Raw genomic sequence first — 22782 nt, 5'->3', positions numbered from 1 at the left:
GTCACACGACTGACTAGAAAACAGCCGTGGTTTTTTAATCTTTTTAGGAAACACACTAAAAATCTATATTTTGCTATAGCCCAAGTAAACGTTATTACATTAAAAAAAGGCTTAATGTAGGCGTAATATGAAAGATTTATGTACACTGAAAAAAAAAAATATATATATTTTTTTAAGATAAGTGGTTGCAAACAATTGATTTTAGCTACATTTAAATGAATGTCGAAAGTTAGTCAGCTAAATTTTTTTATTTAAATGTAGCTAAAATAAATTGATTGCAACCACTTTCCTTTAAAAAAAAAAAAAAAAAAATAGTAAATGCAATTAATCATTTTTCCAGTGAAATATAGTAAATATTAGCAAATATATAAATAGGCTGTATTTACTATTGTTTATGTATTTATTTGATTAGCTTTTAATTACTGTAGTTATAATAACCTACAGCCCTATACTCTATAAACATATTTTCTCCAAAAACAAGAAAAGAAAAAGTGAGTAAAAGAAAAAGGTTGTTTCAAGTCTGTTCAATGCAGTCATGTTTGAATGGGAAACCTGATATATAGTGTTAAATCAAAAGGAATTGTTTAAATAAAGTGAACGGCATCAAAAATCTTTTTTTTTTTTTTTTTTTCTTTTCTTCAGTGAGCACTGTTCTTTATCATTCCTGTAATAACATGACTCTTAAAAAGAGAAACAAATCTGTTGTACAGTTAAGTGACGGAACATTCTGTGAAATTATGACCCTGGTGGCTTTCAAGTGTGAGGATGGGGCATCTTCTGCATCCACCACAAACATATTCTGTGTTTTAGCTAAAGAGCGTGCATGTAGGCATTTTTTTCTTAGAGATGTTCAGCTAAATATATCCTGAACATTTACATAGTGTCTTATAATATATTTGCTGTCTATCCACAATCACTCAAATGTAAAGGTGTAATTATTAGGTCTAAGGACAAACTGTATGTCATTCCACTTCCAAACAATATTGAAAGAGATTAAAAACTAATTCCTGGGCAACTACTTCTACAGCTTTATACAGAGATCAATGCTAATTGTTGTTTTTCAGCTTTATTTCTCCATAAAATGTATAATGATTTGTAATAATGCAGTGATATAATATTAATGCAGAGTGAGTGAACTTCAGTTTTTGGCCTTGCAATATAGACAGTGTTTACTTGGCTGTACACTTTAGAATGCATTTGCTTTATTACTTTCTGAAAGCAATGCATGTCCAAGTAATGAAGTGAATTCCAAGCATGAAGTAGTAAACTTAAAAATTACTCAAAAAATGTGACTTAAAACATACTACAACTTCAGGTTATTTAATAATGTACATTGAAAGTATACTTTCAATGCATTGTTACAATGATCATTTTCCGCACAGTTAAAAAATATTCATAAAATATATTTAATTAAAGTGCAAATATACTTATAAAGAAATAAACAGAACTTTCAATTCAAGTATATTTTTGTAAAATATGTATTTTTAGAAAATATACTAAATTACAATTATTTTAAAGTATGTTAAAAGTTGTACTATGAAAATAGGCAAAAGCATGATGCTAATATATTTAAAGATATATTTGCAATGTACTATTAAAACGGGGAATATATTACAAATACAATAAAGTATACTTTTTTTCACTAGGGTTTACCAGGAAAACAGTTATATTTGTGCCAAACGCAACACTTGCTGTCGGAGAATGAATCAGTTAACATAAGTTAAACTAGTGCGCGTATGAGTGCCTTCTTTCACAGCACGATTCTATTAAAATGCATTTAGAATGATCACATAATTTAAGATATGGGGCAGAAAATGTATAACCTATATTTATATCATTTCACATTATCACAGGTAGAGTGCTGTTTTTTCTCCAAAAGTCAGCATGATTACAAATGTGATATTGATTTTATGCAACAGTTCAATAAACAAGTTAATATTAAGAGACTTACATTTTAGACACCTTATTTCCTGCTTTTGCTCCATTTCACCAACAAAAATCATTCCAAACACAGCCACAGCACTATTTTTGGGTCTCTGAGCAACATGAGGCGTTTCGTTCCTGAATGAATCAACCATTTAAATGATTTGGTTCAATCGCAATGACTGCCTTATTAACAGTGAATTGCTGCCACCTACTGGTAGTTTTAATTTCACATTTAAAGTACCTTCATTTTTTAAAATAATTTCAAACATCAGTTTTCAACGTTTTGAGTTTCAAATATCAAAACATTATTTATGCATTTGTAAATGCAGGTTAGCATTCTCATATTGAGACTATAGTCTCTTTTTCAAATGATCTCTGGCCAAGAAAGGCAACACTTAAAATTTAAATAAAATAAATTAGGAAAAAAAGAAACCTCATCAACAACAAACAAACAAACCATACCACATTACATGATGACATAACACTACAAAAACCATACCACAACACCTAACAAAAAAACAAATTAAATACAACAAACAAAATATAACATAATAACCAAGACATCATTCAACAAGCAGTATAAAAAGCCAAACAAAAAACAAAAACAAAACAGTAACCTATATACAGTCACACTTATAGCTGAAGGTTTCTGTGATATAGGATATAAGTGTAATAAAAGTTCTTAACTTCAACTGTTTCTACAAGGCATTCCAAGTTGAAGGGGCATTGTAACGGAAAGCAATTTTACCAAATTCAGATTTTTTGCTATTTTTAGACCTAAGATTGTACCTACTGTTTTCTACAAAAGAGAAAACTGATAAATAAGAGGGCAATAATCCTATCACTGCCTTGTAAATAAAGATAAGCCAGTGATGCTGTCTACGAATTGAGAGTGGAGGCCAACCTGATAAACTGTATTAACTACAATGATGTGTAGAATACTCAGCCTTAATGACAAAGCGTAGGGCAGAATGGTAAACCGAATCCAGTGAGCGTAATACAGACTTTGCTGCATGCATATAAAGAATATCTCCATAGTCTACAACAGACAAAAAAGTAGCAGCAACAAGTTCCTTTCTTACTTTTAAATTAAAACAAGCCTTATTTCTGTAATAAAAACTTAATTTAACTCATCTTTTTTACCAAGTTATCTACATGGGGTTTAAATGAGAGCTTTTCATCTAATAAAAAAACCCAAGTAATTATAACATGACACTCTTTCAATTTCCTGGTCATATAGAGTAACAATTTGAGGCAAATCCCGTACCTTACTAGAGTGAGTAAATAACATAAATTTAGTCTTTTTAGAATTTAGTACCAATTTTAATTTAAATAGATTTTTTGTAGAATTATGAAAGCATCCTGCAATTTCTTTAATGCCTCATATGGAAATCTAGCAGTACTGTATATGATAGTATCATCCACATAGAGATGTACAGCTGCATCTATATTTGTACAAATATCATTTATGTAGATTGTAAACAACAGAGGCCCTAATATGGAACCTTGAGGGACTCCAGCTATTAGTTCTGCCTCCCCTGACATAATGCCTTCACAAGTGACACACTGATATCTACTAGACAGATAATTCTTAAACCATTCAATAGCATTAACAGACAACCCAATTTTAGACAGACATTTTAACAAAATGGTGTGATCAACCGTATCAAAGGCTTTCGAAAGATCAACAAATAATGCTGCACAAGATTCTTTACAGTCAATAGCACTAACAATATCATCAACTACCTTAGTGGCTGCTGTGATGGTGCTATGCCCTTTCCTGAAATCTGATTGAAAATGAATAAGTATATTATTTACTGTTAAGAAATCCTTTAACGGATCACTAACCAAAGACTCAAAAATGTTAGCTAATACTGAGAGTTTTGAGATAGGACGATAATTGTCCATAATAGTTGGGTCCCCATTTTTAAAAAGTGGTGTTACATACGCTGTCTTCCAAGATCGGGGTATAATATTTTGTTCCAAAGATAAATTAAAAATATAAAGTTATTGATTCAACAATAATGTTAGCCACAAGTTTCAAAAGGAAAGGGTCAAGCCCATCAGGCCCAGCTGACTTTTTACAATTTATATTTCGCAACGCGAATAAGACCTTCTCCCTTGAGATTGGCTGAAAAGTAAAAAGGTTCGAACCCCAAGCATTGGGGAGAAATAACCCTGGAGATGAAAGATGTTCTAGCGCTGACTTAAAAAGGAGTCCGGCAGAGGCAAAGTGATTATTAAAAATCAACTAGATCTTTTTTTATCAGTAATTTGCACATTATTAACATTTACAAGTTTAGGAAGAGCTGAAAATGAAGAATTTTGTACTGTTTTCATTGAATTAATAATTCTCCAAAATTTAGCTGGGTTTTTTAAATTTCTCGTTGTCTCATCAAGGTAGAACTGTGACTTAGCTTTACGTATTTGTGTGGTACATTTATTTCTTAAATATCTAAATTTGACCCAATCATTTTCTTGCCCAGATTTCCTTGCCTTTGCCCAGGCCAAATCCCGTTTATGCAAGAGAGTGGATAATGCAAAACCAGAGATTATTCCTCCCCTTTACTTTGAACTTTCTCAGGGGTGCATGTTTATTTAAAATACCCATGAATGAATCCTTAAAATATGACCACGCCAATTCAACATCAGGAATTAAACAAACCTTTTTCCAATCAAAATGAAAAATATCATGGATAAAAGCTTGCTGATCAAATGATTTGAAATACCTTTTCTCCACAATTCGTGGCACTGTCTTTTTAAGTTTGCAATTTCTAATCATACCAATAACACAATGGTCACTTATATCATTTGAAAAAATACCTATTTGTGTGCATTTATCTGGATTATTAGTTAAGATCAAATCTATTAATGTGGACTTTTTGAGTCCTTTGTGTTTGGACGAGTGGGAGCATTTTAAATTTACAGAATCAAAATAATCTTTAAGGTCCCTTGAAACATCTGTCAACTAATTCCAGTTCAAATCACCAAGGAGAATAATTTCTTTCTGATGCACAATATCTGCAAGTGCAGTTGAAAGTATAGATAAGGCTTCCTTGTTAGCTGAAGGGGGTCTATAGCAGCAAGCAACAGTTAGTCTAGTATTTCCTCATTTTAGATCAATAGCCAACATTTCAAGGCACTTAGGAACAGTCATAGACTTTATCAAAATAGCATTTAGTCTACAATTTACATATATAACGACACCCCCTCCTTTGCTCTTTCTATCTACACGAAATATATTGTAACCATCAATGGCAATATCATTATCTGAGAGGGTTTTCTTCAACCACGTCTCTGATATGGCAATAATATCTGCCTTCATAGACACCGCCCATATTCTAATAAAATCCAATTTTAGGCATCAAACTACGGACATTCAAATGAACAACTTTCAAACCAGGTCGACTTAAACTCAGAGGGAACATACAAACATTCAGGTTCAGGACCTGGGTTTGATTGAACATGTCCTGCCATAAGTAACATCAATAATATGAGACGACGTTGCCACACATGTTTCGATGTTTCATACTCAGACAAACATTTCAACGAGTCAAATGACTTCACATTTAGATGACAAAATTTTTCTTTAGCCAAAAACAAGTAGACTAAAGAGAGGTCAACTTTAAGTCCATATAGAGACAGTTTGCAAAACTCCTGTGTAGGAGTGTATGTGTGCAATGTACATTTTGACGGTGCGTATGAAGCGACAAACAACGACCTTGGTGTATTAGGTGCATTATCGTCCATATGCCACTTCAGATGCATTGCAAAGATACATTTTGTTGATACTGATTTCATTTGCTTGGTAACAGCCCAAATTCAAGAATTTGACTCAAAAGATGATGCACACTTTTAGAAAAAATGGCTTAAAAGGTAAAAAAAAAAAAATACCCATAAAACTTATTGGAAAAGATTAATTTCTATCACTGCTTTGAACTGACCACACAGAATATGAAGAATATTAAAAAAAAATTCAGGAGTCAGCTGTCCTCGGTAATCTTTAAGATACCAGCACAATAACACACTCGGCAAAATATCGTCTAATTATCATTATCGATAAAATCCCAGAAAAAAAATACAAATATCTTATTTTTTTCAATATCGCACACCCCTAATTCATGTTATTTAATTTATATAATAATTTGATAATTGTTTAAATCAATATAATAATTAATACTTTTGACTTATCCATTTTCTTAAAAGTGCTTTAAAGGCTGAAATGTAAAATTTATAATTTTATAAAAGTTTTTTGTGAAAATCTGAATTGTAAATTATGCTTTTTACAGTCATTTTACAGTTTAATGTTACTATAGACATTGCCCTACCCCGCTCATATGGTATTCATTTTATTTGTGCAGGTCTTAAAAAGTCTTAAATTTGAGCTTAAAAATCCTGCAGAAACCCTGAATATACTCTAACTGTAGTTCATGAAGTATTAAAAGTACATTTTAAATGTATTTTAAGAAGTACACTTAAATTGCACTAAATATACTTAAAGTGGTTCCATTTTAACACAATTTCAATATATTAAATATATTGCAAATAGATTAAAATCGAACTTAAACATTTATTGAAATACACTTAATATACTTAAAGTTGATTCAAAATAATACATTTAATATGCCCTTAGTACAGTATAGTTTAAATATATTAAGCGTGTCTGAAAATCACAATTTAAATATCTTTTTCACCTGGGGTGTAGCTGTATGTGTATGTATATAATTAATATATAGTATATATAACTGTACTGCCTTTGAATGTTCAAACTTCAAAGGAAGCACAATAACAGTACAGTTTGGTATCTTGGAAGAATTTACTCAATTTATCTCTAAATCCAGTGGGATAAGCGGCTATATGCTGTTTTGAAGTAGAGAGATTTACTTGTATTTACATTCACGCAGGTTATACAGCAAAACAGCTTGTAAAGTCAAATGAGAAGTGCTCTATACCTGCTAATCTTCCAACTGTATCTATCAAGGTAAAACCTGCTACTGCTCATCTACTTTAAAACAATACAGATTGTATGATGCTCTGTTCAGTGATTATACCTAAAAGCATTTTTCAAAGGTAAATTTACATTAATATAAGATGATCTTAAATGCACTTGAATCCGTTTAGTCTCATGCTTCATGATAGACCAGTGAGCAAGTATCTCATCTCGATCCATCTCAATAAACATGCAGGAGATGAAGCAGCCCTAATAATCATGCCACTCAGCCCATGTTCAACTAGAGGCCTGCCTCACCCTGGGGTCTGTTCCTGCATAAGAATGTCACTCAAAGAGGATACATGTGCTTGTCTTTTATTGACCTGTGCTGTAGGTTGGCAGTCCTGATGTAAATCCTGTCATCATGTTGCAGAAAGGATTCGGAGGGACGTACAAGCTTGCAGGAGGTGATTTCAATTCCATAGGCAGGGAGTGACTGATACAAAAAAAAAAAAAGCCCAGTGTCACACTTCTCAGGAACACTGAACGAGGAGACATAGGAAACACAGAATGATGTTTAAGAACCGACAACTGAATGGACACGACCTACACAGACAATTAAGGGACTAATGACTAGACACACCTGAACCAAATGACATAATGAACGGGAGACAGAAACTGGGTTACGGAGCACATGGGGAGCAAAAACACACACAAGACAGTCCACAATCCTGACACCCGGGGACCTATGATGACCTAACACAACCCATGGAGGAGGACATCACCTGATGCACAAGTAGATAAATAATTTATATTAAATTATAAATAATTTATAAGTTATTTATATTGGTATGAAATCACAGCTTTTACATTACACTGCCAGTACAATTACATTAAAAAATAATAGAAAACTAAATATTATATAATGCAATTAATGATAAATGATTTTTCAAAAGTATTTTAATAAATAATTTTCAGTTATGTAATTTAAAAATGCTAATATACAGTAAGATATGTGACCCTGGACCACAAAACCAATCTTAAGTCGCTGGGGTATATTTGTAGCAATAGCCAAAAATACATTGTATGGGTCAAAATGATAAATTTTTCTTTTATGCCAAAAATCATTAGGATATTAAGTAAAGATCATGTTCCATGAAGATATTTTGTAAATTTCTTACCATATAACAACAGATATATTTAAATTGATAAAAACTGATATAATTGATTAGTAATATGCATTGCTAAGAACTTCATTTGGACAACTTTAAAGGCGATTTTCTCAATATTTCGATTTTTTTTGCACCCTCAGATTCCAGATTTTCAAATAGTTGTATCTTGACCAAATATTGTCCGATCCTAACAAACCATACATCAATGGAAAGCTTATTTATTCAGCTTTCAGAAGATGTATAAATATCAGTTTTGAAAAATTGACACTCAAGACTGGTTTTGTGGTCCAGGGTCACATATTACAATTCAATACTAAATTAAAATAAAATAAATGAAAAACAAATCACTAAAAAAAAATATTGTTTTAAATTCTACAAGTGAATCAGGCATAACAACAAAATATACACATTTGCTAAAGATTACATTTAGTAGCGTTATTAAATTAAAGACTATCTTTAGGTGAACGTTAGATGACGACAAGTGTTATCTTAAAGTAAAAATGGGAAATAGGCCAATATTGATAAAAAAAAAAAAAACCTAATGATAATTGATAATCAAAAGACAAGAATTACTCAATGTGAATGAAGTGACCCAAGTTCAAGTCATATGTCATTACACTACACTTTTCAGTAAACAAGTAGTGTGGGTGCATGATTTGCTGGCATTTATTTTGTGATTTTTACTTGATTAACTTGACCTTTACCGTATGGTGTTATTAAAATTCAACCTCCCACATATTTGGATTCTAGCAGGTGAGGAGACTCATGTGCAGACAGATAGCACAGGGAAAAAAGTTACCCGTAGGGACACAAATTGTTTTCAGTAAGCAAGGTGAACTGTCAGATATAGCAAAGGCGTAAATTTATGTGTCCCTGCGTTTCAATTTTGAATGTACAGAAACATATGATTGACAAATAATGATCGCCTCTGTGAAAGAGACACAGCGAAACAAGATCCTCTTCAAAATAAACATCTTATACTGTTGCATGACCCATCACAAACACATTAACACATTCAGTAAGCCCAAAAGAATCCAACAGAAGAACGGAAGCTTGATCTTTTCCTGCTTGGCGTTGGTTATTAATATAAATAGCTCCAAACAGGAAAGATGCCAGTAATATCCCTTAAATGTATCCCCATCTGCATCTCAATACCAGATTACTTCACAGCTTTATTCTAAGCTACATGGCAGTAATAATATATATTACTGCAGTTCTTATGTGTCCTTAGTGTTTTTGGTTTTACCATGTATTTTTATAGTTTCTTCAGCAAATAACACTATTAGCATAGCAAGCCAGCATAGTATGATACACTGAGTTGGTAACACTTTGCAATACGGGTGCACAAATATGCATTAAATAATGCTTAACTAATGCACAGATAATCATGAGTTAATTTATAACTCATGATGAACTAAACCATTTATTAATGATTACTGCATCAGCAACTAATGAACATTCTATATGATAAAAAGATTAAGTAATCGATAAATTGTTATCAGTTAAATGCGTCATAATATATTAACTACATAATAACTTATTTTATTAACTAGTGAAATAAATTAATATGTTAATTACCACACTGGGTCAAAGCCATGCCTTTAAACTTCCAGTTGTCTGCTTTAATTAATCATTAGCTAATGATTTGTTAAGGTATCATTATGTTATAACTTTACTTGTTGAGGCACATGACTATTAACTAATTGTTAAGTAATATGTCATTGTGGTTATAGCTTTTTAATTAGTTAGTTAGTCATTGTGCCTTAACAAGTAAAGGCTCACCATAATGATACCTTAGCAAATCATTAGCTAATAATTAAAGCAGACAACTGGAAGTTTAAAGGCATGGCTTCGACCCAATGTGGTAATTAACATATGAATTTACTTAATTAGTTAATAAAATAAGTTATTAGGTAGTTAATATATTATGACGCATTTAACTGATAACATTTTATTGATTACTTAATCTATGAATCATATAGAATGTTATTTGTTGCTGATGCAGTAATTGTTAAAAAATGGTTTAGTTTGTCATGATTTTAACTCATGATTATCTGTGCATTTGTTAAGCACGAATTAATGCATATTAGTGTCACCGTATTGTAAAGTGTTACCAATGAGTTAAAATAGAAATGGACAAATTGAAGAATATTCCACATTTAGAGTCAAATGGGTTTTAAAATTAACCTAGCATGAAAGCAGTTTAAAAAAATGCATTTTAAATGTATTTATTTATTAAAGATGTCAAGTATACCTCATGTAAAATGAATAGAATATGTATTATTTTCAGCAGTTTCAGCAATCAACATTTTCTGAAGGTTTCTGAAGGACAGTTTCAGAACATATTTTGTACCCTATTTGTGTGCACGTTTCATCTGTTGTATTGATACTAAACAGTACTGTAGGAATAAAAGATGCACAGTTCTGATTTCCCTGCTTGTTCCTCTGAGCGCACATAACACACACACACACACACACACACACCTCTAACACAAGGTCACTAGTATTTTCATCTTATAAGAATGCTGTTATTGCTTCCATGTTTTTGGATGCAGAAACAGATGTTTGATGGTGATCGGCCATGGAGAATCATTCATTCAATGTTAGAAGGTGTACAATACCTGGTAAATGTTAAAGTATTCATTAGTATTATTAGCATTTCCCCATGTTTGCACTGCAAATGAACGCCAAAAGCAGAAGAAAAAAAACAAAAACAAAAAAAACAGAATGCTCCCATTATCAACACAGCTATGTGTAGCAGACACGGTCTCCCCTTCTATAATGAATGCTGTACCCATGACATTAAGAAGTTACTTCCACCTGCTCCTGTAATCTCACAGATCCTGCAGCACCTCTAATTTGAGGTCTGCACTTTTTTTTTCTTTCTTTTCTTTTTTTCTTTCTTTTTTTTATTTTACTCTTCTCCAGTCTCCTTATCTAAAGTTGCTCACTTTCTCAGACTTTGATCCAGCTTGGTGGAGCTCATTAGATGAGAACATGGCTTCTCTACCGACTGGAGGTGACAATGACGATAAACAGTATCTTATTATTCCTGTCCAGAATCCAGAGGTGAATAATATGTCTTCCGCATACACTTAAATACTATTTTCTAGCCCTTTCTCCTCATTTTCACATGGTAAACACTGGTTCTTTTTTTACAGCCTTTAGTTTTCAGGACATACTGTATGTCTCAGAAGATGTTGGAGTGGCCACACAAAAACCCAAGAGAAAAATATGCTAAAATTCAGAAATACTCAATACAAATGAATAAGCATGCATTGTACTTCTGAGAAATTGCAAAGTGTGTCATCTGATTTTCTGGTCTTCTCAATGGCCACTTTTCAAAGTGCTTAATGTACAACAATAAATATACAAGCTGGATATGGATTGTAGAGAGCTGATTCACACATCATGCCACTGAATTAGCCAGTGGTTATGGAAGGTATCGTGAACAGAGTGTTACAGTAAAAATTACTGTCAAGACAGAATCAGATATTGCACTTTTTATCACTTTTGTCCTATATTAATTCCCTATTTTTAATTAATTACTTAATTTAAAATCAGCTCAAGTCAATTTTTTTAATTGAATGAAATTAAAACTTTTATTCAAAGGATGCATTAAATTGATAAAAAGTAGCATTAAAGATATTTATAATGTTACACAATATTGCAATTTCAAGCAAATGTTGTTATTTTCAACTTTTCATTTAAGAATCCTTATAAATAATGTATCATGGTTTCTACAAAATTATTATGCATCTGTTTTCAACATTGATAATCATAATAAATGTGCTTGAGCACCAAATCAGGAAATTGAACTGATTTCTGAAGGATCGTGTGACACTGAAGACTGAAGTAATATTAAAATATATTAAAATAGAAGCACTAATTTCAAATTGTAATAATAGTTCACAATATTACTGTGCTTACTGTATTTTTGATTAAGTAAACGCATCCTTGCATAAAAGACTCATCAACCCCAACCCCAAAACTTTGAATGGTAGTGAATATTTGTAAATTAGTAGACTCAATTTAAACATCCCAATAGCAATCACTCAGTTAAGTGGTCTAAATTTATTTATATGTATTTATATCATTTGTGGAAAGCCAATGTTCGTCCAATCAAAATGTTCGGTCTGAACATTACGATAGGCTATCCTACCTGCCTGTCAAAATTTGTATTTGCATACCTCTCCGCATGTTTGCGCAGACATGATACCGTCATCAGTGCGTTCCAACGAGAGTGAAAGGCACTATTATTGTAATATTATGCGCTTTGTACTGTAATGTTTTGTCACCGGTGAATGAGACATGAATTAATCTGACAGTGTTGCATTCAGTCGCGTTCATGTGTTTTGGAGGAGGCGTGGCTTTCCAGAGTGATTACGCTTTCAAAGCTAACTTGCTATTACTAGCCTTTCCGAAATCGCGTACCCTACCTTTCATATTGAAAATAGTACCAAAAAAGGTTTGGCAACTTGTAAATTTCATCAAATTACCCCACCTCAACATACAAAACTAATTCCACCAGAATAGGGCTTTTCAATAGCCACACTAATGTCCTCATGATGGATGAACTGAAGCAGAATCCAACAGAGAAAGAGAAATGATTTTAGTGAAGTCAGATTTATCTACTACTATAATCAACAATGGCTTTCTCTTTACAGATATATAAGTGCAAACAACAATGCTCTTCCTGAGGATGAGAGAACGCTTCTGCACTTACAGGATGTCCTTCGAAAAAGAGTAGGGGTGTAACCCCGGCATCCTGGCCAAATTCGCCCACTGGCCTCTGTCCATCATCATGGCCTCATAATCATCCCCATATTCTGATTGGCTTCATCACTCTGTCTCCTCTCCACCAGTAAGCTGGTGTGTGGTGGGCGTTCTGGCGCAATATGGCTGCTGTCGCATCATGCTGCACATTGGTAGTGGATGAGGAGATCCCCCCCCCATGTAAAGCGCTATATAAATGTAAGGAATTAATTATTAATTAACAATAAAATATACATAGTGTGCTAAACTGAAAGAAAGACTTGTTTAAAAAAGGGGAAAATGGAAAAAAAGGCCAGTGTGACTAGAGGTACAATGCCATCAAGAGTGATTCTACAGATGTGGTGAGCATCGATTTGTGACAGGAGGAGAAGAAAAGCAGGCATTAGCAGACAGCTCTTTGTAAAGGCCACTGTAAATATGATGCTGCTCCATGTAAGTGCAGTAGATTACAAGAAAGATGCTATTACATGTACATACATACATACATGCATGCATATATAAAGTTGTATTCAAATAGATTGATGCATTAAAGCATTTGCGTTGAACAAAACAGATTTATTGGTTTCACCCACATTTATCGTAGACTCACAAACAAATGTGATCAGAGTGCTGCAATTAGGATATGTGCAATTATTATTGTGTTGAATTATGTAACTAATGGTTTCACTTGAAAGGTGTTTGTTCTTCTGGGAAATCTATCAAACAAACACCCTTCAAAAACGCTCTGTGTCATTACATGCATTGACAACTATTAAAGTAGGCTATATTAAAACATGTGACCATGGATAAACTCTAATCAGCTACAACTGATTTGATTGATTGATTCCCCCTTAACTGAATGTGGTGTTGTATGACGAGGTCGATGAAATATTAGGCAATCAGGCGATGTAAAGACTGTGGTATAGAAAACAAATCAATGGCAATTTCAGTGTTATTACTGAGGTTACAATGGACTGTAGTGGTTAGGAATTCAACATGTTTGTCTGTGTCATATATTGAATGAGTATTGGCCTTGTGTTTGTTGTACCAATCTCTCTCTCTCTTTCCTCTTTGCTTGTCCTTTATTTTAACTCGGCACATTTATTCTCCATTCCTTTGAACATTGAAGGCCACAAACGGTTACACTTTCTGTGTACAAACTGAGAAAAGAGCAACCAGACAATACTTGTATTCAGAAACATTCACAAAGCACCAAATATAAGTAAAATTAGGTTTTGACTAATAAAAAAAGTTGTATCACCAGTTTCAAAATCTAAAACGTCTGAAGTTAATTTCCTCCAGAACTCCATGTGCCAACTTATACTGTATATGCAATATTCCTCTCATTATGCCATGAACAGGAAAATATGAGCAGAAAAATCATAATGTGTCTTCACATTTTATAACAGGTGGCTTTTCGCTGAGAGACAGAGATTGACTCATTTGGTTAAGATGGACACAATAACCTGCACTATTAGTCAGCTAAATAATTGCATTATCATTGGGACAAATATATGTTTGTAATAAAATAATGTCTGGATACTCTTTTTTTCACTGTTTTATAAAATGATAATTATATTATCTACTGTAGCTGGCAAATAAAGGGAAACTAGATTTTTATATTTTTAAGAAAATGTCAGTGGGCTGTAGGGCTGACAAATCAAAATATCATTAAATACATGATTTGATAATTGCCTGCTTCTTATTAGTTATTCTGTAAAATGACATTAAGAGAATTTGATATCTGACAAAATATCTGTAAGTGTCACGGATCAGTCAGGCCCTACACCCCACCAATCACAGCGTTCCACCTCACCAGAGTACTAACCACGCACACCTGCACCTGATCACAGCCTCATCAGCACCCACTATAAAGATCCTCACCAACCACACCACACTGTCCGATCTCGTTTATGACAACGTGGACTCGTGATCGTCAGAGTGAGTGAGTGAGTGAGTGAGTGAGTGAGTGAGTGAGTGAGTGAGTGAGTGAGTGAGTGAGTGAGTGAGTGAGTGAGTGAGTGAGTGAGTGAGTGAGTGAGTGAGTGAGTGAGTGAGTGAGTGAGTGAGTGAGTGAGTGAGTGAGTGAGTGAGTGAATATGATCCCCTCGTCTCGTCATCCCGAACGCTGTGGGAAAAGAACACTGTCATCATTCCTCATCAATTACTGAGTAACACACAAGATCATCTACTCACCTCTTTATCAACCATTCACACTGCAGTGCTTCACCTGTTCAATAAACGTCATTTTTGTTTCACCACTTACCTCCGTGTCCGAGCCTGAATCGTAACAGTAAGCTTTGCACATCAATATATTTTGTCACAGAGATGATCACAAATGCAGTGGAATCTGTCATATATCACACTGTCTAATATCTTCAAGCTATCTCAAAAGGCTCAGCTGTCATGTGGCTATTAAACCCAGACATTTAATATTCAGCTAGCCATAATGTGCTGAACGCTGTCTCTCTGATGGATAAAGGAGAGGGGCGACACAGTGAATGACTGCCATTACAGAGTGACAGTAGAGGCCATGATAAAAGAACAAAGGCAAACACCCTGTAAAAGATTCTTCTTATACTATGTCTTTCAAAGTGCAGTCCTCTCCAGAGTGGTCTTGTTTTATTTATTTATTTTGCATAAAGCTGCTCCAAATGTACCGTGACACAGAATAGAAGCTCTTTATATGAAGAAGTGCATATACGTTATGGAGATGTTGACGTTGTCGAAGTCATATGAAGCAATTTAAGCAAAAGTTAATGCAACGCTAATGCAGTCTGGCCTGCTACTGTATATTCAAGCTTGATAAATGATTTCATCAGGATCCAAATTTTATACTGGATATCAAATGGTGACCCAGTACAATACCATAATTGTTTACAGTTCAAAAGTATACAAACTGTACTTTAGGGCTGGGTAATAATATTGATATTACATTTATTTCATTAAAACAAAAGATCATTTTTGAAAAATCAGTTGCTGAGCCCATATTAAACCAGTTTATTCAATGTTTTGATCACTAGATGGCCACAGCATACACAGCCTGTTGAAAAGCTTCAAGAAGTGAACCCATTCATTAAATAGTAGCAAAGAAACTTTGTTTTTGCCATCGCTAATAATTTGAAGTCCGAATTGAATATGATTGCATGCACCACAAAATAATGTCTTTCTATTGAGTAAATGGCACACAAGAACGCACAATCAGTGTAGTTCTATTCACAAATAAATGACTCGTTTCATAAATTTGTTTTAAAGAATCATTCAAACTTTGTTTAAATTAGTCTGACTGAAAGAATTATGGAATATGATAATACATTAAATGATTCATTGAATATTCAAATAAAAAGTAACAAAAATGAACTGGTTCTTTTTAGTGAATCAACCAGTGTAATCCTATTCATGAGCAAATGACTCTTTTAAACTTTTAAACCAGTCGATTTTAATGAGTCTTTCAAACTTTGTTTTAATTAGTCTGACTGAAAGAATTATGGAATACTTTAATATAGGGCTATTACATGATGAATTAAATGTATAAAAAGTAAGGGAGGAAAAGGCCAAAATTAAACATGCTCCATGAAACTCCTTGCACACTAGTATCAAAGTACCTCAGTGCTTATTTATGAACCTAAGTTTGGATGCAGAAACACAAGACATCTTGTGAAAAGAGAGAGATAAGAAAGAGAGAGATTTTCAGTTATCCGTGGAACATAAAATGGACATACATTCAGCTGAACTCCACTATCATAGTAATGCCTCCTCTCCTTGAGGTTTTCTGTTCTGCCCGAATGGTCAGTAGACGCCTCAGGACATTTAACAACCGGTTCGTATCAGGGGAAGTGATGGGAAAGATCACATCACCTCACCTTTCTCGGACTGTGTAGAGCTGATGAAATAGAGTCACTTGAGTGAACATTTCATCTCAACATCATCACTTAACTCTGAGTCTTTAATGAGAAATAATTCCAAATACTTCCAGCTCTTCTGTCACGTTTATGTTGTTAACACTTAATTGAAACAAAAGATGCCATGGTTTTAACAGATTAGATTAATAATCCTCCTCAAATATCTAGAGGTGTTAATGTAACACCAATGATAACAGCGAGATGAGTGAGATGCCCTCCTCTAGCCATTTTCACCGTTTTGCTAAGACTGATGACAGCAGCCGTCGGGCTCTGGATGAAAAGATCCATGAGACAATTTGTTGCTTCAGGTCCCCATGTGACATCAATTCTACACAAAATGAGTCATTGAAACAGTAAAATTCCACCAAATAACACTATGGCTAAATGCCCAGAATACATCTTTATTCCACGGTAATAGAGAAGGCGAGATACGCCATCCATCTACAGATAAGTTTATGAATGTGGTGACTCATAAACGGCCAGGCTAACAAAATATGGGATCTCAAAATGGGAAAAGGCATCTCCATTAAGAAAATAAATCAATTATTGCAACAGAAGAATGCTGTGCTTTCTCTCACCATGTCATCCATCTTTTCTCCTGCTATCTGTTGGAATGAACAAGCTAAAGGCAAACAGACCAGGCTGCCCTCATTTCCTTATAGATTTCAGCTACAGTAGGTGTGCCACATGATCCATGATATGGAATGTTTTGGGCATTCCTACCATTTAATATTCCTGTTGTTGTTCATTTTCATGTCTTGAAATATACTGTATAAAACTTTAAACTCCAAAACACCACGAAAGTGAACATGTGGTAAATATTAAATGATCCCACTACAGATGTTGCTGTCAGAGAGTCACAGTCACCGCCGCCCACAGCAATCACCAGATCACAGTCACCTGAGTTCTAATCACCCGCACCTGTCAACCTTCATCAGCACTTCCATAAATACCCACTCTCTCTGACAATCATCGTCCGGTCTACGGTTCACATGCTGAATAGTAACCTGACTCTATATTTACCTACCTGTATCTACTTACCTGTTGATTCGCTGAGTTTCTCCTCAGTTCCATCGACTTCTCTCCAAGACGAACTTCCAAGTATCCTGGTTCCAGATCTCCGACGACCCTGTATACAGAGAACGCTGTTATCTCCCAGTCAAGGCCTTTGGACATTATCTCACATCAAGATACTCACCCACGTCATTCTCTGCACACTCCAGTCATCAAACCATTCAATAAACTTCACTGTCATTCACTCACCTGTGGTTTCCGTCTTTGTTTGTGACAGTTGTCATTTTTAGCAATGCCTCTGGGCGTTGTGCATTTCTAGCACAGCGCCTGGCAAACCTGGCAATTTCTTAAGAAATAGTAATATTAATTAAGCGCTTCTTCAGTGACGTTTTTGGATTGTTTTCTATCTCTAATCCAAATGTTGGTAACAAAACATACTTTCTTGGGAGTATTCTTTTAATTGGTAACCATTTTGTTTTCTATTTTTTCTTCCCATGGAGAAAAAATAAAATAAATATTTAAAACCATTTCATCCATGGCTAAAAAATATCAATAAATAATTTCAAGCTGGTATTGTCATGCAATCCCAGATAGCAAAAATCATTTGGGCCAGATCTGTTCCAGACCCATCGGACGTTCTGGACCAGATCCGTGTAACGGACTCGGGCCGGTGTCTTTTGGCACAACGGGCCAATACCAGCATGGATCCGTTTTTTCCGGATCTGGACCAGAACTGGGCCAGCTCCAGACCAGATGCGGATTCCTTTATGGTGATTTGGCCCAAATGTGGGCAGGATCTGGACCAGTACCATGCCGGATCCGGGCCAGCTGATTTTGTGTATTTTATTATATATATAGGCCTTCATACACACACACACAAATAAGTTGTATACATATCTAGAATTCAAACACAATTTGTTTATTTGTACAGTGCTTTTCACAATACATATTCCAATGCAGCTTTACAGAAAATGCATTTAAAAAGAGTATTGCATTTAAAAGTTACAAATAAAAAGAGTAATGTCCATATGCCACAGTATTTGTACAGTTCCCGGATAATACAATTCATACAAGTAGATAATGACTATTTAAGTTGAAATGATAAATACATTTAAAGCAATGATTACAAGCATTTTACATAATACATAATTAAATATCTTTTTTTTTTTCCTTAAGGTATAATACGAAGGTCTTAGACAACAAAAAGTTTAAAGAACTGATTTAGATGTATAGACAATTACTGTCCTGAACACTATTAAAACAATATTCATATTAAAATAATTGAATCACTACACAAAACATCTTTTACTACACTACATCTTTTCTTTCCTTTTGATAAGTTTTGCATCAAAAGCAAAATTAAAGTTAATTTAAAACTACCCCAAGTACTATAAGTCTCTACTTCTAGTGCTTACTCTACATAATATTCACCAAGCTTAAAACAGTGCTACACAATGAGAATGAGAAGAATCTGAATAATTACCACAGGGAAATTTTATATCACAGGGAAAGGTCTTACAAATGTGTGTCACCATTGTGTGCTTGAGTTGGTTCTAGTTGTTCGAGTCTTCTGCAATGCCATTTTTGAGGTAAATGCGAGCCCTCCATCTGACTCCACAGCTTAAAGACAGTTCCCACCTTTTCGTTGTCTCTAAAAAAAAAAAGATTAAATATCTTTTTAATATTAAAATATTAGGTAACACTTTATAATAACTGCACGCTATGAATCATTAGGTAAGCATTAGTAAATAGTCAGTTCATCCTTTATAAAGCATTTTCCCAACATTAATAGTCATTAGTAAGCACTTTATAAATACAGCTATAAATACCTTGTTCTTGATTTATAAGCATATCTATTACAAAGGAGATTTAAAGGCTCAGTTATCTTCCTAACAGAAAAAAATAAACAAACACAACACAGAGGGTTACAGAACTCAAAATATTTATTTCAAGATGAAAAAAATGAAACTGTGCAACTGTACACTTTAATTTTTCTTTTAGTTGTACAGTTGTACAGTTTCATTTTTGCATCTTGAAAAAATATTTCTGTGTTCTGTATCCCTCTGTGTTGTGTTTGTTTAACTTGTCTGTTTGGAAGATAAATGAACCTTTAAATCTCCTTTGTAAATGCTTTACGAGGTATGAATAGTCCTCACTTTAGATGAGCTCACAAAAATAGATGGCTGGCAACTACTAAATGTTTTATAACTACCTGACTTTATCATGAATTACAGCAGGAATATGTGTTAATAAAGCATTTATTAACACTGAGCAACTATTATCATGTGTCTAAATAATAAGATTTATAAATGTACATTTAAATAGTTTATTAATCATTTACTTACACTTTCTAAATGATCTTATGAACCACTGACAACTCCTAAATAACTGGTTTGTAAATAACGTAATAATTTAGAAATGATAAATTGATCATTAATAAAGTATGAAAATACGATTATTAAACATTATAGATATGCTCAAGAACAAAACATTTATAGCTGTTTTTATAAACTGCTTACTAATGCCTATTAATGTTGTAACAATGCTTTATAAATAATGAATTGACTATTTACTAATGATTAACTAATGATTCATAGTGTGCAGTTATTATAAAGTGTTACCATAAATATTAATATATTAAATATATTATACATACAGTACATATATACACAAACACACACATAAGGTCAAAAGTTTACATACACCTTGCAGAATCTGCAAAATGTTAATTATTTCAAATGTTAAAAATGTTAATTATTTAAAAGACATTTACATATTGTCCACACGAGAAAAAACTGTTGAATTTATAAAAATGACCCCGTTGTTTACATCCACTTGATTCTTAATACTGTGTTGTTCCCTGAATGATCCACAGCTGTGTGTTTTTGTTTAGTGATAGTTGCTCATGAGTCCCTTGTTTTTTCTGAAGTTAAACTGCCTGCTGTTCTTCAGAAAAATCCTTCAGCTCCCACAAATGCTGTGCTTTTCCAACATTTTTGTTGTACTTCATTCATTCATTCAACTGAGGGACTCATATGCAACTATTACAGAAGGTGTAAACGCTCACTGATGCTCCAGAAGAAAAAAATAATGCATTAAGGAGGTGAAAACTTTTTGAATTTGAAGATCAGGGTAAATTTAACTTATTTTGTCTTGTGGGAAACATATATCTTCTGTAGCTTCTGAAGGGCAGTACTAAATGAAAAAAATATTTAGGCAAAATAAGAAAAATGTACACCTTCATTCTGTTTAAAAGTTTTCACCCCCTTAATGTATCGTGTTTTCTTTCTGGAGCATCAGTAAGCGTTTTACACTTCCAGTTCTTGTTAATTATAAAATGATCGTGCACAAAATTAATAGTAGTTATTATGATTGATGTGGTTTGGAATTGGTAAAAGTGCTTAAAAAAATATGATCAGAATATTGCATCGCCTAATAATTATGCACGCACTGTATATGCTTTTCCACATCATAAATGTTATCCATGGTTAGCATTTTTTAATTTTCCTTTAATCGAGTAATTTTGTCCTGCTTTGTGTGTAACAAAGATAATGTTCATTCTGCTTACTGCCCATAGGTGTAAAGTATAATAACTGATATAACAGAGAAGAAAAGCAAGGGAACCTGTGCCACCTGTTTTATATATTAAAAAATTCACAACTAATTGCATATTACACAGATATGTTATGAATGTATTTGTTTCATTTAGTATTACAAAGCAAGGAAGGCAATGTTTAAGCCTTACACATAAGAGTCACAGTTTATTAACATGCTCCACTGTGGAAATTAGTGCATGGAACATCAGTGCCATACACACTTCCTTTAATCACCGACTTGAGATGAAAAAGGGTTTGTACCCAAATGACACACAGATTATAGCATTGTTAGAGGACTATGACTGTCATATTGTTCAGGATGAGTGTGAAGTTATTTGAAGGAGCATTTCTCCAGAAAGCTGCAATTCAAAATCGGCCCTAACAAACAGTATGTTTTGAACAGCACTAGTTGTAACATTATCAGGCACTCATTATTATCAATCCTCAATTATAAATTGTGGCATTCAAATAGCTTGAATAACTCAAACTCCACTGAAAACTAATAAAAAAAAAAAAAAAAAAATGGACTCACCTTACTATTTGACAGTCCCGGCTCTCAGGTGGAACCTGAAATTTAAACAGATTGTTATATAGTGTTGCTGGACAATTTCTCTCTTCAATTCATTTACCCAATTAACATTGAGCATACCTTTAACAGAAACAAAAGCATATTTTGGCAAAGATTTTATAAATAAAAAACATACCAAACAATATAATGTAACACATGTATGTCTCCTCAGCGCCCCTCTGTTTCTATCGTTCAGGATGTGCCTGAAAGCGTTCTGCCTGCTTATTCAAGGGGACCGGGCTCGTCAAAAGTTTGGACACATTACTGCTTTTAATGTTCTTGAAATAAGTCTCTTATGCTCATCAAGCCAGCATTTATTTGATCAAAAATACAGAAAAAAAAACTGTAATATTTTGAAGTATTACAATTTAAAATAATGGTTTTCTTTTTTAATTTACTTCAAAATACAATTTATTGCTTTGATCAAAGCAAATATCTTTGACGTCTTCTGTTCTGAACTGCAGAAAAAACGCTCTCGTTTCGGACGTGGCCCGGTTCTGCTCTGCGACAGTAGTTCCTGCCCACTGGATCCGTGTTACAGCACTGAAACGGATGTGACTGTAATACAGATTTGCCGGTTTGAAAACAGATCCGGCACAGAGTCAACTGCTGTCTGGGATGGCTACATTAACTCTTTATATCAATCCTGTTCTTTTCATTTTAATTAATAAAGTTTAATGTTCCTACTATTGTTCATTTTCGTGTCTTGAAATATATTGGATAAAACTTTAAACTCCACAACACCACAATTACAGTAAGTTAACGTGGTAAATTTTAAATTATCTCACTACAGATGTTGGCCCCTGGGTGCTGTGCATTTCTAACAAGAAACCTGCAATTTCTTAAGATATTCTAATATTAATTAAAAATCCTTATTCAGTGTTTTTGGATTGTTTTCTATTTTTACTCCAAATGCTGC

The 22782-nt window shown here is 33.6% G+C and overlaps 1 long non-coding RNA gene across 1 annotated transcript; it reads left to right on the top strand.

Annotated features, from left to right (window-relative positions):
* Positions 1-7571: 7571 nt before the first annotated feature.
* Positions 7572-11403, top strand: LOC131553027 (uncharacterized). Its single transcript, XR_009274100.1, has 3 exons — positions 7572-7652; positions 10957-11097; positions 11190-11403. It is a non-coding gene; the product is annotated as an uncharacterized LOC131553027 (long non-coding RNA).
* Positions 11404-22782: the final 11379 nt, after the last annotated feature.

Source organism: Onychostoma macrolepis, chromosome 14 (genome assembly GCF_012432095.1).
Source record: "Onychostoma macrolepis isolate SWU-2019 chromosome 14, ASM1243209v1, whole genome shotgun sequence".
In the NCBI taxonomy this organism is placed as follows: Eukaryota; Metazoa; Chordata; class Actinopteri; order Cypriniformes; family Cyprinidae; genus Onychostoma; species Onychostoma macrolepis.
The sequence above is the reverse complement of the archived record's forward strand: the minus strand, read 5'-3'. Positions and strand labels throughout refer to the sequence as shown.